The sequence below is a fragment of the Cynocephalus volans genome, chromosome 13 (assembly GCF_027409185.1).
Source record: "Cynocephalus volans isolate mCynVol1 chromosome 13, mCynVol1.pri, whole genome shotgun sequence".
Taxonomy (NCBI): Eukaryota; Metazoa; Chordata; class Mammalia; order Dermoptera; family Cynocephalidae; genus Cynocephalus; species Cynocephalus volans.
This window is the reverse complement of record NC_084472.1, coordinates 47,660,280-47,678,851: the sequence shown is the minus strand read 5'-3', so window position 1 is coordinate 47,678,851 and position 18,572 is coordinate 47,660,280.

The window sequence follows — 18,572 nt, the reverse complement described above, 5'->3', positions numbered from 1 at the left end:
TGTATTTTTTCCATTTGCCTATTTTAACGCTTTTTTGAACATAGTTACTTTGGTAAATAAGATAAAAACAATAAAAATTTTAAAACCACTATAGGAATCATAGAACCAATCATTACGTGTATGTACTTTATTTTATGAACACTTCTTAGGTCACAAGGGCAGATGCTGTTGTCTCCACAGAACAGAGGCAACAAAGATGCTTGGTAGAGTTTTTAAATATTAACAATCAATAGGGCACAGCCTCAGTCCTTCAGCCAGCCTCACCTTTTCAAGGAGCTGCAATTCCTACTGACAGCCAGGAGACGGTGTCTCAGAGAGCACCAACCTGCTCAGATGCTGCAGTCTCAGGGAGCCAGAGAGGCACAAAAGGGGCCTGGGGCCATTGGCTGTCAGTATATAGGGGAGCCGTGTTGGGCAGTGTAGCTTGCAGACTGAAGGACGAGAGGGTGCCAGGGTGTCCCAGGGCAGGGTTAGGGCACATCTAGCCCTCCAAAGACACTAGGGGGGGGGGGGGAGTCAGTATTGATATCTTAGAAGCAGGATTTCTGGGAACTGATTGGCTTAGGCACACAACAATTAGAATGGAGAAGGCAAGGCACAATGGGAGCCTCTGGACAGCAAATACTTACCAGCCAGTGAGTAAATAGGTTAATATTTTAGCAATATGAACATTCACAATGCTACCTGTTGGCTGAATACCAACAATGGATTTAAATAATTTGTTTAATTCACCAGTAGAGCCTCATTCTCCTGCTTTTGCCCTATGTCCTTCCTTGAGTACTATAACATTCCCTGGCTATAGAACTTCCTGAGAACTGCATCTTTGCTGACAAATATCCCCAGAGTCATAGAAGACATTGCCCCAAGCAATGGGCAAGGGAGGTGTTGCATCTAAGAGGTAACTGCTATGAATCTTTCAAGAAAGGAAAGCATGGCATATTTTTATTGGCTGTGTGATATAAAAAGAAGAAGCAAGAAATTTTGAAGGGTGACCTCATGAACCTGAGTGCCAATTCCATGTTCTCACTTCAAAATACAAGTGTACTAGAAATAGAAACAGAACCAATCAATTACATAATTCCATTAATTAGTTTGAGCTGAACCTGGTCTGAATACAGACTTCATGATGAGCTCTGAGTCTCCTATTAAACTGCAAACCAGCAAAATATATCCCCAGAAAGGTGTCTACAATGCAGCCCAAGTAAGTAAATGTTCTTTTGATTTATGTAGGGGACTAAAAATCAAGAGAAATTTTGTTTGATTCTATCCCCACTTTCCACCTGCCCATATCAAGGATCATAAGGAGAGATTCAGCTTTTCTTCTTCAATATTTAAAAACATTACAAAGTTGCTTTTGCCTTTTAGGTTTCTCTGAAGTTCTTGGTATGAGGGGTAAACACACAACTCAAAACAGAAACGCAATCCTAGATTTTAGAAGCTAAGAGAAAAGTTAAAACTATGACCTAAAAGATAAAATTCATGAGAGGATTAAAACGTCCCTTGTAGCCCTCCTTATCTTCCCCCTGGGAACTCATGAAAGCTTCCCCAGTGCAAATTGCCCAAGTCCTGCCCTCACCCCTCATCTTCTTGTTTCCAACTGGATAACCAACAATGCTTAGAATCAGGGCATGGAGAGATGAGATATGTGTGATCTTGGCATAAATTCAAGAAAAAAGTTGACTGCTTATCAAGGCTGATGGTTTCCCAGATCCTGGTAAGAAACATGATCATCATATCCGGATCTGTAGAAATCATAAATAGTTGGGTAAGTGGAGCTAATATAACTAACAACCATCACTCACCCGTTCATGAAAATGTCTACAAATAGGGCTTCCATCCTTGAAGAAGAGAGCTCAGAGGCTAGGTATAACAGTTCCAGCTTGTGAGATGTAACTTGACCTTTCCATCCTGATACACATTAGCTTCAGCTAAGAGAAGTCTTTCAAAATCAAAATGCCATACACAGCCAAGGGCATGTTTCTTCATTCAGTCTAGAGTTTAATTACATTGTTTCTGGAAGGAAAGCAATGCTGTCCCTGAATAATCAAACCACACTCCTCAAGATTAGAGTAATTCAAGGCATAGGACTTTTAGAAGGTGGACAAGTTCATGAAAGATACCCCCAAATCCATTATTTATATTAAGCTCAGCTTTGATTCATTAAAAAGAAAGCTCAGTCCCTTCTACTTTTACTCCTCAATATTCATCATCTTTGTAGGTCAAGTCAGTGGTATGACAGAAGGTGATGTATGATTTCTCTTCCCCCCAATATTTCTGCAACAAACCAGAGACAAAATTTTGATTACCTGATGTTTCACATAGATTTCACTACAGTAAAAGTCCTCAAAACTACTTGAAAAGTAGAAATCCAAGTTCCAATTAAAGAGCACATTCCTCAGGCAGTGATTCCAAGTTACTACATTTATAATGTCCTTAGATAACATTTGTACTCAACTTACCCATTTAAATACTGGACTAGCAATGGGAATATAATTAACCAAAAATGAGAATACATTAAAGTTCGATTATAATGAAGTAAAATTTCTTTTTAATATCTCTCAACTTATACCTCATCACCACCTCATCCTCTAATAATAGGTCTGGTGTTTCAGCTCACTTCTGATTGGCACCTTGTATGCTAGTTTCCAACATGACAAAGTTATGGTGGCAGAAGGAAGACACTTACCTCCAATGTGCAAATAGGAAAAAAAAAAAAAAGAAAAGATCTCTTTATGTTTGAAGATCTGTTTAATAAAAATTGGGGAGAAGTTTTGGAAGCCTTAAGCCTACCATTTCTCCTCTATGTGGAAAGAAGACAGCCATATCTAGCACTTATCTCTCTTGGAAGTTGGTCTACTTTGTAGGGGCCCTTTTCATCTTAATCATGTCCTTTGGCATCTAAATAGCAAAACAAACCTTTGAAGGGTTTTGTTTTCTGGCTTTTGGATTTTCACTCCGGAGGGATGAAATTATGGGGAAGTTTCCTTCTCTAACTCATACATTTCTATAATACTTGAATTTTCACAATAAGCATGTATGTATTTTTAGACAGAAATTGGAACAAAGACAAGGATATAAATATCTGTAAAATTTTGAGAGGGCCAGTTTTTCATGTCAACATGGCTCTTGAGCATCATCTTGCACTGCTGTGACCTCATGTGAGACAAACTAGGCAACTGAGTATACTGTAAACCTTGTAAGAAATAGGACAGAATCAATCAATCTTAAACTACATATTTTAGGATTAGTTTATTTTTACTTTGCATTTTATAGGTAAAGCCATTTGATAATCTCTAATCATTAGTATAAACAATGCATTCTTTCTAGCAATCCCAAGCTGGTGATTTCCTTTCCAGCATTTGCAAAACAATAAAATGGTTCAGGAACCAAATATTTGTATCCAATTTCATTTTTGGCTTAGTTAAGCAAAATCATCATCCCCCCAAAAAAGCATTCAATGTTTTTCAAACAAGTGTCCTTGCTGAAATGGTCCTTTTCATAAAATCATACAATAGTCTCTGATTATTTTTTTTAAATGATGCACCATCTCTTTAAGAGAAAATTGGGTTATTGATTAATTGATTATACACTGCTCACAAATGCCAACTTAAGCACAAGTAAGGAGATGCTATTGAATGTTCATAACTTAAAACCTGCAAGACCATGCTACTTGGTTGCATTATTACCATATCCTATTTTAATGAAGACATAGCACAGCACTTTGCTGGCCTAATTTACACTATATATCAAAACTATGTAAAATTTCCTTGCACTCCTATGTAGTGCAATTCAACACATATGTGAATTACAGAGCTTAGTCTGGTTGTTAAGGTAGGACATTAGCATTCAAAAGCTTAGTTGTAGTGCTACTCTTTTATAAGGTGGCAGTGGATTTCTTCTTCTGAGGAAATTAAAGTGCATGAAGCTGTCTTATAACTTATCAGTGAAAACTATGACATTTGAAAATGATTAATGGAAAATTGAGTTTTTATTTAGATACTCAGTAATCTAAAAGTGTCTAAATGGTTCATAGGAAAATATCATCCATTTTGAGAGAAGTGAATAATAGAAATAAAAATAAAACAACAATAGAGTAATAATTATAAACAATAATAAAAATAATGGCAATAGCATAATAATTACATCTAATGTTTACCTAGGAACTATAGCACAGATTTAAGGATGTGTGTTTTGGGTCAGTATTTGAATCATAATCTACAATTTACCATCATGGAGCAGCAGGAAAATTAGCTAACTTATTAGTCACTCACTTTTCCCTTCTGTAAAAGGGCATAATATTAGTTCCTCCCTCACTGTTTAACTATGAAGAGTAAGTAACTTAGCATAGGCACACACAGCAGTTAGGATTGAGTATGGCAGCATGTGACAGAAACCCCACTGAAATGGTATAAAACCAAAGAAAGATTTAATTCCCCACATAACAAGAAGTCTAGAAGGAAGCAGGGCCAAGATGGTGTAGCTGCTCAAAAAAGTCACCAAGGACTCAGGCTTCTTGTCAAATCCTTCTCATTGTCCTTAATAGGTGATATACTGCCGGATGGCTGCTTGAACTTCAGGCTCACTTCTGCTGTCCAGACAAAAAGAAGGAAGCAACAGGAAAAGGCAGGGGAGGGTGCTTAGGTCAGGGGAGTAAAGTTTCTTCACAATCCCAAGGAGTCTCCTGACCCCACACCATTCACCACAACTTATCACATGATCACTCCTAGCTGGAGTCTGAGAAAGACTCTTTTAGCTGGCACACTGCTGCTTAAAATAAACTATTCTCCTGTATTAAATAAGAAAAAAATGGGCAATAAATATTGTGTTAGCAATACCTTCCATATCACTTCAAACCACATAGATTTAGTCAATATTAGCCATTATTATTATCCTACTTTTTTGTACTTTTATATGCCTCAGGCTCAATGAGACTACCTATAGTGAATGAGTCCAAAAACACAGACGTTTCTTTCCAGTAGCTCATTTATATAGAGGAGATTTAAATATTACTGAAGAAAGAAGTTCCATTAGAGACCTGGAGAAAGAAAGGATAAAGACAAGGAATAGGACATAGGATACTTGTCAGACCAGCCCTTCCACTACATCTGAGTCATATGTAGAGTAAAATTACAGACCCTAGTTAAATGCATTATTGCTGTAAGGGATTTCGTGACATAAGCTGTATGATGAAGTTTGACAGGAAGGGAGACAGTGTTTGGAGACTCTGTCAGTGGACATAGTAACACTTAGGCACTGGAAAGATTCTGAAACTTTGATGGCTTTACAAAGCCATAGCAGCTGTCCACCGGAGGAAGGAGGATGCATGGCAAGATACTAGTGGCTACCTGAGGACATGGGAAAAGTCCAGTTGGCATACCAGACTGCCAGACCTGTGACAATGCTGGGCAGAGAATAATTGGTTTATGACATACCTCCTGGGACTCCTAGAAATATGTAAGGAAGGCATTGCAGGGGACCAGAGACATGCTTTAGACGGTAGGGCGTATTACTGACAATGAGGAGTAATTAGGTTATGTACGAGTTATTTATGTAACTAAACTAATATAATATTCATATAGTAGTTGACCTAAAAAGAAACCAAATCAAATACATATAGCAAGAATTTATTGAACCAATATGATAATTACAACTGGGGAGACACATAGATCAGGTTGCTCTGAAAATGTGTTCTAAAGAGGGCTAGCAGAGCTTAACATTTTATAATCACAGGAAGGGGGAAGGGTCATAGGAGAGAGAGAGAGAAAGACAGCCTCAACTAATTACTTCATCAGGTTTTCTTTTGGAAGTACATGATATATAGATTTGGGATTATTGCTCAGTTATATCCTACGTGCAGGTAACAAGAAGTATTCTAGGTTAGTTTATGACTATCTGGCACCATTATGGCTGTTTCTGAGTAAAATGGTCATATGATAACGTTTTTCAGGACAAATGGATGTGATTACTGACTCTTCCCAGATCTCCCAAGACACTATAACTTAGCTGACCTGAGCAGAGCAGATTCTTCGATTATCATAGTCATGCTTGTTAATATTTATTTGCTGCTTACTACATGTCATGTATTGTGGTAAACAATTTACATGCATTTTCTCAAATACTTTTATAAACACTCTCTGAATTAGGTATCATGTTTTTACTTTACAGATAAGAAAACTGAGACATAGAAAGGTAGAATATTTTGCCCTAGTTCTACCATTTAGAAAGTTCTAGAGCTGGGATATGAGTCTCAAAATCATGCCCTGAGCTTAAAGACCAGCCTAGTAAGTAGAGAGCTACCATTGTTAATTTTTAGAGAGAATGCACAGCAAAGTACAGTGGTTTTCAAAGTTAAGTATGTACAAGAATCACCTAAAGCACCTTAAAAGTGCTGTTTCTTAGCCCCTCCTGGTCCACCCAAGAACTATGACTCAGCAGGTATGAGGTGGAGCCAGAAGATCTGCATTTTAATACACCCACAAATGGTGCTGATGTGACCTCACTTTGAGAAATGTGCAGGGATACTAAGGGTTACAGAAATATCATCTGTAATTCTTGGAATAACCATACAAGTGTGACATTATCATCTTTATTTTAATGAAGAAAGAAGTTTAGTGGAATTAAGTACTCTGCTTGGTGCTCCACTCTTATGGAACAAGATAGTATTTTTAGAAATAAACTTTTTATTTTAAAACTTTTTTAAATTTACAGAAAAATTGTGAAGATGGTACAGAAAATCTCTATATACCCCACACCATTTCTCCTATTATTAACATCTTAAATTAATATGGCACATTTATGAAAATTAATGAATCAATATAAAACATTATTATTAACTAAAGTCCATATTTTATTTAGATTTTATTTTATTTTTATCTAACATCTTTTTCTGTTCCAAGAGCCCACCCAGGATAGTATGTTACATTTCATTGTCATGTCTCCTTAAGCTCTTCTTGGCCCTAATGGTTTCTCAGAATTTCCTGATTTTTTAAGGACCTGGACAGTTTTGAGGAGTGCTGGTCAGATGTTTGTAGAATCTCAATTGGTCTTCGTCTAAGACTGAGGTTTTTCTCATAAGACTGGGGTTGTGGGTTTGGAGGAGGAAGACCACAGAGGTGAAGTGCCATTCTTGTCACATCATATCAGGGTACATGCTATCAACATGACTTGCCACTGTTGATAATGACCTTGATCTCCTGGTTGAGGTAGTATTTGTCAGGTTTTTCCAATGTAAAGTTACTCTCCTATCCTCTCCCTTGCATGCTGTACTCTTTGGAAAGAAGTCACTAAGCACAGCCCACACTAAAAAGAGTGGGAGTTATACTCCACCTCCACTCCATATATTCTGTGCCATATGGGGTAGAATAACTATATAAATTACTTGGAATTCTGTTGCAGAGGAGACATACCTGTTCCTTTCCAGTAATTTATTTATTCAATCATTTATTTATATCAGTATGGACTCATGGATATTTCATATTTGGGGTTATAATCCAAAATTATTTCATTTATTTTCTTGCCCAAATCATTCCAGCTTTGGCCATTGAGAGCTCTTTCAGTTAGCTTCTGTGTCCCTTTGACATATTCCATCATTGTGGGTTTTTCTTTTCTTTCTTTCTTTCTTTTTTTTTTATAAGGACTTCCTCACTTTCTGGCAGTACAAGATGCTCTAGGCTTATCCTGTGTATTTTCCTCCTGAGTCCAAAAATCAGCTATTTTTTCCAAGGAGCCCTGGTTGCTTTTATTTAAGAATGGTATTAAAAATCAAGATCTGGGTGCTATGTGGCATTTTTTAGTACATGCACTTTTGGGGGATGAAAAAGTAGAGTGCTTTTGCTTTTGAAGGTGTCCAGTACAAGTATATACTGGTGAGTATGAGGATTAAAAACCAGATTTGTATTTTCCTTCCAGAAAAGGTAACTTCTTTGTAATCTTAAACAAATAACAGATCACCAGTCTTCATAACCTCACTAACAATGAGGTTATGAGATGAATTAGCCATTTTGCCACCTGATATAGGTATTGGGGAGATGAATCTAGATAACAGATTTGAAAGCCATTGGAAGATATAAAGTATCAGACAACCATAGAGCAACATCATTGTAATTTATCAATTATTAATCATTGTAACCTTATATGACAGAGTAGTTTTGGAGAAAGGACAAAAAAAGAGCTGCTTAAGTTGTAAATTCTGGGCAGAGCTATCTTCCCTTTGGCTGTGAAATGTACAGAAAATCTTTTATAGACTAGCTAACACCCTTTATGCATTAGAAATAAAGGTGTTCTGGTGCATGAATCAAAGTTTTCAATACATTTTGAAGCTGTGCAGAAAGGAAAAGAATGGAAACATTAATTTCCAGCACATACTTCAGCAGTGCAGGGGCCTAAATTTGCTTTCTCAAGCTAATAGACTTCAGAGTTTGAAATGCAGTATGTGATGGCATCTGTCCTTTCCTGAGCAATGTGTCCTTTTCAGAACTCACTAAAATTATTAAGAAAGGCCTTGCAGGGGCATTCTAAAATTACATTATTTATGCTGTTCAAGTTGCTTCTCAGATGACCTTGTCACTTCTCTCTCCCTTTTTCTCTTAGTCTTATCACAAATCTGCTTAGGAACAGCCTCAGGAGCAGGGGAGCCATTGCTGGTGTGGGAATTAGTGCTGGGGCTGAGCAGGTGTCCGACTCTTGGCAGTAAAGTGTCGCCATCTTTTTTCTTGTCTCCAGAGCCTGAGCATGTAAAGAACAGTGTCCACATAGGAATACCTTCCCTTCCTCTCCAATTACCTTGCCTACCAGACTTGATCCTTCCTCATTCAGGAAAACTTACTCATGGTTTGCTTCTCTTTCTCTCTTCTCTCCGCACCTCTTGCTCATTTGATTTTTAATAATATAATAACATTTTGCTTTGTGACTTTGCTTGTCTTTTTTTTTAATATTTAAAAAGCCTAGGTCTCATTCCCTCAACCATTTTCTTAATTCTAAAAGAACAGAGGCAGTGTGTTTATAAGCTTTTTAAATCCACTATAGGAGCTAATAAATATGATATATCAAAAATGACTTTAACAAACAATGTTGAAAAAATGGATAAAAATAGAAATTGCTTAGTGTTCACTATGTGCCAAAAGCTGTGGTCATTCTTTGGTATGATGCATTTTTAAACAATGTAATCCATTCAGCAGAAACTGGGTTTTCCCAATTTTAGGTATGAGGACCCTGAATCTTAGTGAGGGTAAGACAGAAGAGTCAAGATTTACTCCCAGGTGTGCCAATAATGTTCCATGATTCCTGTTCTTAGATTTGTGATTTAAAGTTTCACTTAACTCCTCTGGGACTCTGTTTCCTCACCAGTAGAATGAGAGAGTCATCTCAAACAACTGCTGAGGTCCTTTCTTGCTTGACTGGTGCTTTGCTTTGAAACACAAGAAGTTTTTTCCTTTTCATTCTGGGTGTGTTTCTTATCTTCATAATCCCGTGTTGGCTTCCAGTGACTTCTACAAAAACAGCATTCTAATTCTTTGATTAGAAATGGTTCTAATCACTCAACTTCTTAGAAATGGTTCTCCTAATGCAAACACAGAATCTATCCCTGGAATTATTATGCAGGAAATAATTATTCACCTATTTTATCTTGTTCCATATTCATACATGTGGGTTGACAAATGCCCTAGATGCATTAGTAACAGGTTTAAAGAGATAGCAAACTCTATAAACTTCACATATCTTCATTTTAGTAGTTGCAGTTCTTGATTTTGAATTTCTCACAAACACTCTGGAATGTTGCCAACAGTTATTAATAGTGACATGTAAAGGAAAAATCAAGCAAAACAAGGGGTGTGGGGAGAAAAGGAAATAGAATAAACCTCTTTGCTATTAAAAGCTGGGCAGCTCTGAAATTTACCATATCCTTAACTGAACTTTGTAAGGCTCCAGCGCAAGAGTAACTTCAGATTCTACACAAACTTGAGAATAATCATTACATGGAAATCAATTTATTAATGAGTATTTATGCATCCAGCACTGCATTTGGCACAGTGTAGCACTCTTGTAAACAAAAGGGTTAGACATGACTTCTCCAATAAATACATTATCCTATCACCTCCCAAAGATATTCTGATATTGAAAATGACCGCTTCTGACAGTTTTTCAGCCAGGTTAAAAAAAGAAAAAAAGCCTTCTGTTTTGGACATCAAGTTTGACTTTGCCACAGGATTAGAGGGTGAGGACTCAGCCCAGATATTGCAGCTAAACCTCCAATCAGGCACCCATCTTCTCTGTCGGAACAGCCCCCTCCTAATAGGTCTTGCTGCTACCCCCAAATTGTTCCTCCATATGTCTGACAGTGTGTTGTCTAAAATGCCACTGACCTGCTGAAAAACCTTCAGGATTCTCCCTGCCCCCATCCCCACCATGGCTACCTAATTTAGAGTGACCAGCCATCCTAGTTTACCTGGGTCTGTCCTATCGTTAACACTGAGAGTCTCACCTCCTGAGAAACCTCTCAGTCCCAGGTGACCAGAACTGCTCCAGCAACCAGGTCCAGAGCAAGTTAGCTGTCTTCTCCTCCTATTTCTTTCTGTGTGTCCAATTCTCTCTGCCTAGGATTTTGCTCTCCCTCTCTTCTCTTAATTCTTTCTTCAAGATTGATTAAATTATCTTTTCTTCTTTTCTAAGCTATAAAATGCATTTTTCCCTAAGAGGCAGTTCACTCCTCCATAAATAGAATTTTACCTTGAAGGGGAAACAAACAAACAAACAAAAAGCAGCAGCCTTACATAACCTTGCACAAAAGCCCTACTCATTTTCCACCAGGACCAGAAAAGGGCCTACAGTTCATGAGCTAAGCAAAAACTTGTCTCACCAGGAGGAACACTAGTGATTTTCATTCAGATTCATCCAATCTGCACAGTTGAGCCCCCACCTTCTCTTCTTGTAGACTCTGATTTGGAGCACTCCAGTTAAAGCTCCTCTCTCTGCTAGGCAGTTCAAGCAAAAGCTTCAAAACCCTAAGCTGAGCTTTCTGCTTGTAAAGCTTCACTCTTCTTTAAAAACCTCAGTTACGCCCCTTCTCCTCTACCACAGAAGCCCCTACAAATGAGCACTTAGTCTGTTTCATGCCCTGAAGACCATTCCCAATCAAAAGGCGAGGTTCAGTACAGGGTCGCCCTGGTCAGCGTCTCACTTTGAGCATGTGTGTGCTTTCAGCCTCAGACCTCAGAGACAGAGGAGGGAGGGAAGAGAAGGGCCCAAGGCTCCACTATTCTTTCAAGTACCTTTTTTTCCCCCCTTGGGTCAAAGTATTTTAAAGGAGGAAAGAGAGTAGAGGGTGAGGAAAGTATGGAATAAAAATCAGTAGACCCTTTTAAAATGTGCCTTCTTATCTTGAGCATTGATGAGAAAAGAAGGGAAAAGGCAGGTGGAATACCCAAAGAGCATTTTCTAGGGCTCTTAATCTCAAGGAAAATGAAACATATCATGGCCTCCATGAAATATATTCTATACCACAAACCAGAAGATTCTTTGATATTGGCATAATTTGCTACTGCAAGATGAGCTCCTGAAGACAACGCCCTCCAAAGATGCTTCAAGCTAACTTTGATTTAACTAGTGTGGCTGTGCATTTTCTCATTGATCAGATGACTACTTATAATTGTGAAGAATAGGAGCAAGGATCACCTCCCTCTGTGGGTCTTTCAGTCCCCTAGCACAGTGTTTCTCAGTCACCTGGGATTCTAACTGGGCAAATCTGGGTGTGTTGGAAATGGCTATGGTTAACCAACGAAGAGTTAATTGGGGAGGGTGATTTGCATGTAGAATCCATAAGAGGTATATTATACGGTGCCAAGTTTGATCAGTGTTGCACTGTGTCAGGTCTAACTTAGGTGATCCTAAAGGCAGCAAAGACATGGACCAAAGCCCACTAAACCGTGATGTGATTGATTTCAAAATTGGCATTGAGTCTGACTATCTTACTTTATTTCTAAGTCTTCAATACTACAATAAAATTGAGGAGAATTCTAGAGTGGCCAGCCTGTGCCTGTGAAAATTTCTATTTATAAAGACTATCTGAGGACAAATATAACCCATATTAAAATAATGCTAATAATAGCTAGCATTTATGAAACGCTTGTTAAGTGTCGGGCATTGGAGTCAATATTTTATATATCTAACGGTTGACATAATTTTTGTCTCCAATTTAGATTTGGGAAGCAGAGGTTGATTTTGTCTCCATTTTGTAAGTGGGAAGGTTAAGGTCCAGGGAGGTTAAGAAGATTGATCAAGCCCACTAACTGGCAGATTTTTTCCCCCTGGACTGTGCCATCTCTTACGTCATGATCAAAGACCACAGGACTGTGTAGCTGGCTCCTTTGCAATATCCAATGGTGGATAGTAGATTGCCTCAAGTAGCACAGTGGTGATAGGCCAGTGACGTGGAAAGGTTGCAAGTTCAATGACTTCTAAATGAACTGTCACTTAAAGTGAAGAGAATACTTATCCTTATTTTGAAGAAATAGTAATGCAGAGAAAATGTATAGAAAAAGAGTATATTGAGAAAATAATCTATAAAATTATATTTTTAATTCTTAGGTTCAGTGTTCCTCTTAAGTTCACCAAGAGCAATCAGGCACACGTTTTGAAGGAGGCCACAGGAAGAAAAAATTTTCCCACACTAATTTTATTTCTATAGAAAAGGTGAAGTCTTACCTTCTTCTGCTCAGTGATAGCTTTCAAAGTGAACGTGACCTGTTACATATGTTTATTAATAACCATTTACATTTTTCTAGCTATTTAAACTTTTCAAAGTCCCTCTCTTTTGGTTACATTACTTACGTCCACATATCCTCATAAGTTATCTTTAAACATATAGTCGAGATCAGTTTATAAATTTATATCTGACAGATAAGAAAAACAGGGAAAGGGCCGCCTACATAATTTTCTTAATTTTTATATGGTTGTGCTGAAATTAGAAAAACTCCTTTATATGAAATTATTTCAACTTATTCAATCAATATTTACTGAGTCTGAGTAGGTAGAATTGGTAAGAAAGGATCCTAAGGTCTTCTCCATCCTCAGCTCAGCCACTAATCTGCTCAGTTCTCCTAGCCTTGGATACACTGATCTTCTTGGAATTTACTATCCTTCCTCCCACCATAGGGCCTTTGTACCCACTTTTCATACCTGGTATTCTCCCTCCTGCCCTCCCCAAACATCTCTTTCTTAACTAAGTTAACTCATTTTTCAAATGTCAACTCCACCAAAATTTTCTCATGGAAGTCTTTGATCTGTGGTCTGGGTCCCTCTCCAACAATATTTTCTTCAAAGCCTTATATGATTTGAAATTATGAATTTGTAATATATACATTCAATTACCATGTTTATCCCCTTGAGCTCTAAGCACAGTGCTTAGAACACACTCAATAAATATGGGAAGAAAGGGCGATGGACGTCTGGGGAGGTGATTATAGCAACAGGCTGCTAGATCTGCAGGAAAAACATTGATGCCCTCATTCTTACCATACTTATATCTTTGTTTAACCATGATTGACACTCTTTACACTACCTTGCTTTTTTTGGTTCAATCATCTAATGATACAGGGATGAGTGAACTGGCTCTGTCAGCTCATCTGCCTAATATTAATATATTAATGATATAATGCACAAACATTGTAGTTGATATTTTTCAGTCTGTCCCACTTTGTTTGTATTCCTTTTTAATGAGTACTTTGTTCTGCATTGCATCCTACTTGGCTATGTGTGTGCCTGTCACCTTCACTTGAGAATAAGCCTCTTGAGGGCAGAAATACATCTAAATCTTCTATTCATCTCCTTGTAATCCTTGGGAAAGTCTCTGTAACTATTATCTTAAATACCTGATCTTATCTGATCCTCAATGATTTAGTTGGGTAGAAAATTAGAAAACAAAGTTTTGAGAGTCAAAACGTGTACCTCTAGCATTAAGTTAAAGCCTGTGCTGAATCTATATTTTATAATGTATGACTTGGGAGAGCTTACTTAGAGAGCACATTAAATTTGGGCCTTTATTACCAGAAAGATATAAACAAACTAGAGGGAGTTCAGGTAAGGAAAATAAACACGATTAGGTTTCTGGAGGGGTATGAGGAAAGATTAAATGAACTAAATATTTATAGTCTGCTTAAGTAAAGACTAAAGAGGGAGGCAAGAATGATATATGGCTAGAGTTATTGAACACACTTCAGCACAGAGGAGGCAGTGTCACTGAAAGGGAGAAACAGGAGCCAGGAGCCGGATAACAGAAGGGATGGAAAGAACAGTTAGAACAGGACTATCTAGGATGAGTTGTCAAATAAATTTTTTAACAGCAAAAACTGATATGCTGCTGAAAAGCTTCCCAAGGGAAACAGTCAACACACCATCATCCCTGGAGATGTCTCAGACCAGAAAGAGAAAATAACTAGAAATTGTCCTGCAGGGAACAGCTCTGCCCATACATTACATATGAAAGGGAAAGCTTTGCAGATTTTCTTTCTAATTTGTATTCTTCTGGGATCCCATGAGGCGAAGAAAAGATGTGGGAATAACGGATTGAGACTCTGGGTGCAGGGGTTTTGCTTAGATGTCTCAGCCTTGGCTCACATCTCTAATGAGTTGGCACAGAAGACAACCTGCTAGAGAGGCAATGGTGGGCGTATCAGTGCTTTATTTCATCCAGAGGCTTCATTAGCCTATCCTATGGGATTAGGTAAAACAATTGTGAACCCAAACAAAAACTGGGGTGAATGTGTATATGTGTGCACATGTTCAAGCATAGGTGTTTGTTTGAAACCCTCAGTCATATATGTCATAAATGTAATGATGATATTAAGCCTATGTATTTACCATGTTGGAAACATACCCAAATTCAAATGGTCAGATTAGGATTTTTAGCTCAGCTTTTGTGTCCACCCTTATAACTCTGTGATTCAGTCATCCTTTTGTTTCATCATATTCAGGAGATTCATACTGTGTCTCAAATTAAGCTTGGAACCCCAGCATCCTGCTTCTCTGTAAGTGATTCTCTCCACAGACATAATTAACAGGATAAGGCAGGATACTGACAAGGCAGGATTTGCTCTGGGTAATCAATCATCTTACAGTGACTAAGGATCTCTCTTCCAGCTCAGAATCAATGTACATTTTGGGAAGGTGCTTAAGTAAAGCCTGGGCTAAAGTAAACACGATAGGGTATTAAGGAACAACTTCCTAAAAGTTAGACTACTGATAACATCTATACCTAGAGCAAAGGTTGCTCAGTAGGAGAAACAGAATAAACACTGATAATATTGATGTCTGAAATCAAATGGCTGCTTAGTTGGAGGAAGAGAATCATAATTATCTTGCTGAAATCACAAATGTCCAACAAATTTATGGAAAAAAGTGCTCAATCTTATTAGTAATCAGGAAAATGCAAATTAAACCCACAATAAGACATTAATTCACATCCACCAGATGAGGGCAAATTAAGCATATGAAAATACCAAGTGTGGGTGGAGACACGAAGCAAAGGGGATTTTCATTTGCTCCTGGTGGGGGTTTCAATAGATGTAATGTGTCATTGCCTTCTGAAAGTAAAGATGTCTTTTCTATGACTCAGCAATTCCACTCCCAGGTATGCACTCGAGACATGGTAGCAGTTTTAGGTGTGTGTGGGGGGGACATGTACAAGAATGTTTATGAAAGCATTACTGGCAATAGCAAAAAAGTTCATCAACAACAGATTGGGAAAAATGTGATTAATTAATATCATGGACTATATTACAGCAGAATTATTGAAACACAGCCATATGCATCCACATACATGGATATCAAATACTCAATGTTTAACAAAAATGCAAGTAAGAGAAGAATACATACATTATTTTATTACGCTTAAGTACAGGCAAAGCAAAATAACATGTTTAAGAGGCATACATATGTGGCAAAGCTGTATAGAAGGCAAGGGATTAATTAACACAAAATTAATAAAACTTCTACTGGGTACATGGGCATATGTTTTATTATTATTATTGTATCATGATTATTAATGTTATTAGTATTAATTATACCAAACAGTATATGTATAGTACAGTTCATAATTTAAATAAATCACATAATGTTTTAAAACTAGTTATGTAACTAGAATTAGTCTACACCCTCATTTTACAAGAAAAAAAATGAGTATGTTGCACAAAGAATAAATATAATCCAAATTAATATCAGATTTCAGAAATGCCACAAACATATTAGTTAAAAGCAGTTAAACCATTTAGATTTTTTCCCTCTGTCTGGCGACTCGGGTCCTGATTTATAATCTCCTCTCTTTAGACATAATCCCAACAAAACTTAATCACTTGTTTCTTAGAAAATCAAAAGTGAAAAGGGGAAGGACTGCTTTGCAGAAGTCTTACAACAGGGAGGAGTTTTAGCTGGACACAAGAAAGTAGACAAAATGTATTTTATAAATCAGAAATAAAATTCTTAAGAAAACAAAAGTAGCAGCTATTAAGTGACAAAAATAAACAGTCCTATATAATGTAATATCATCAGAGATTATGTCTATAATGTCACATAATGTAATAACTAAGTCATAGTGATTCACTGGATCTATTAAGAGCAGGTTAAATTATGCTCTACGTACTACTTAAAAGGCAGCTAAATGAATAGAGAAATATTTCTAAGATTGGAAAAATTAGTAAAATCTAAAAATGCTAGTGCTTAACAAGAAACTTCAGTAACAGTTAAGTAACAAATAACTGCTTAACTTTTTTATTCTCTTATAAAAATGTAAAAGCAGATTTAAGAGCAATTTAGATAGTCCAGAATACTGTTGTATTGATAAGCCCTCTTATCAAGCTACAATACACTAACAAGTTGATATTCTCACTAAATCACATCAAAAAGATTCAATTAATTTGGTGGAATATTTTTGTCCTAGATACTCTTAAGAGTAGCCTTCTGGCAAGAACCAATATTTAAAGGATGAGCAAAGAACAAGAAGAAATTCCCATATTGCAATAAATACCCCAGTTAAGTTCCATCACATTAATTAAAAATAGTATAAAGGGCCTTCTTCCCAGGAAACTGAAATGACTCAGCAAGCAAGAAGTCACAGAATTTGGATTTGTGAAATTAAGCTAAAGAATATTACAAAAACTAGAAGTAGGTTATAGGCACTGGGCTCATGGAACTTAACAGAAAGTAGAAACTTTCCCACCCAAGTCATGACATAATGATAGACTTAAAAAGTATGATCAATAAATATGGAATGATTTGTGTGTTTCCTGGTTGAATTTTCCCCCAATAAATGAAAACTGTGAATAATATGGTTGTTTGGAACTATTCATAAAAAGTAATATGTACTGGTATTACCATTAGCAAATTACCATCAATAGTGAAAAGAAAGGCCTATTTAATCAGATATATTATTCTGTGTTTCTAAACCACACCGTTGGACAAAATTCAGGCATTGCAAAACTACCAAGGAAAACACTTTTGCCTGACAGTTAAGTTAAAGGGTTTGGTTTTCAAACCTCAGGCTAAAATTTGTCAAAGAAACTTCAGAGCACTATAGTAATTTTGATCATCAATCAGCCAACCTGTATTTGTTCATGTTAGTACAGTGCTAAATCAGAGAAATATACGGTAAAGAATCAACACTCCAGTGTGGGAGAAAGAAAAAGTGTGCTACTAAATCGTGCTGTAATTTACCTGAGTGCTGCAATTATAAAGGTGCATAATAATTTGCATTTTGTTTTTTGCTATTACCCACTTGGCATATATAATGTGTAATTTTATATTGCACTTTTTTTTTTTTTATTGGCCTACAGGGAAAATGATCTGGATTGCTCATCCTTTCTTACTGAGAAATTTTACGTTCACTTTACTTGAGGTCTTGTTTTGAGGAAAAGTATCTAAAGCACATTGAGTCAGTGCCCTGCTATGGATATATTAGATACCATTAAGAAATGCTTTGATCTCTGAAAAGTAGTAACTTTGAAGAAAATTAAAGTTCTATTATTCCAACCTAGTAACATCCTTGTGAAAAAAAATGGATGCCTAGTCTGGCATAACCTGTTATCCTCAGGAGCTCATTCCCATCTCTTCTTAAAGCTCGCGAGCTCTGGAACTTCAATAATACTGGCTGAGAGGCCACAAGCCTCCTGTAATAACAGTACTACTTAGCTGTTTCTAGAGTACAGCTTAACTCTCCTCTAAAAGAAAGTCATGAAAATTTAAAAATTTATTTTTAAGGCAAATCCTCACGACGTTGTGAAGTGAAATGCAGAGTGTCAAGTATAGTGTCTGTGGATCGGGGCCTTGGTTTCACAGTAAGAAAGGCTTTCTTGGGCTCTATCAGGGGAAGCAGTATCTAGGCTATGCTCGTACAGATTAGAGATGAGCACTACCGTTCTTTAGGGACAGGCTACAGAGAAGCAAGCAGCCCACAGCAGGCTGCGCTACAACTCACTGGGCATTGTGTTGATATTTATTTCAGTGTGCTTCAGTCATGAGTTAGTGAGGCTCCAAGCTATGATTCCTTAAGGTAAAATTGTTGTGACAGTTCATGAAACTGAAATCAT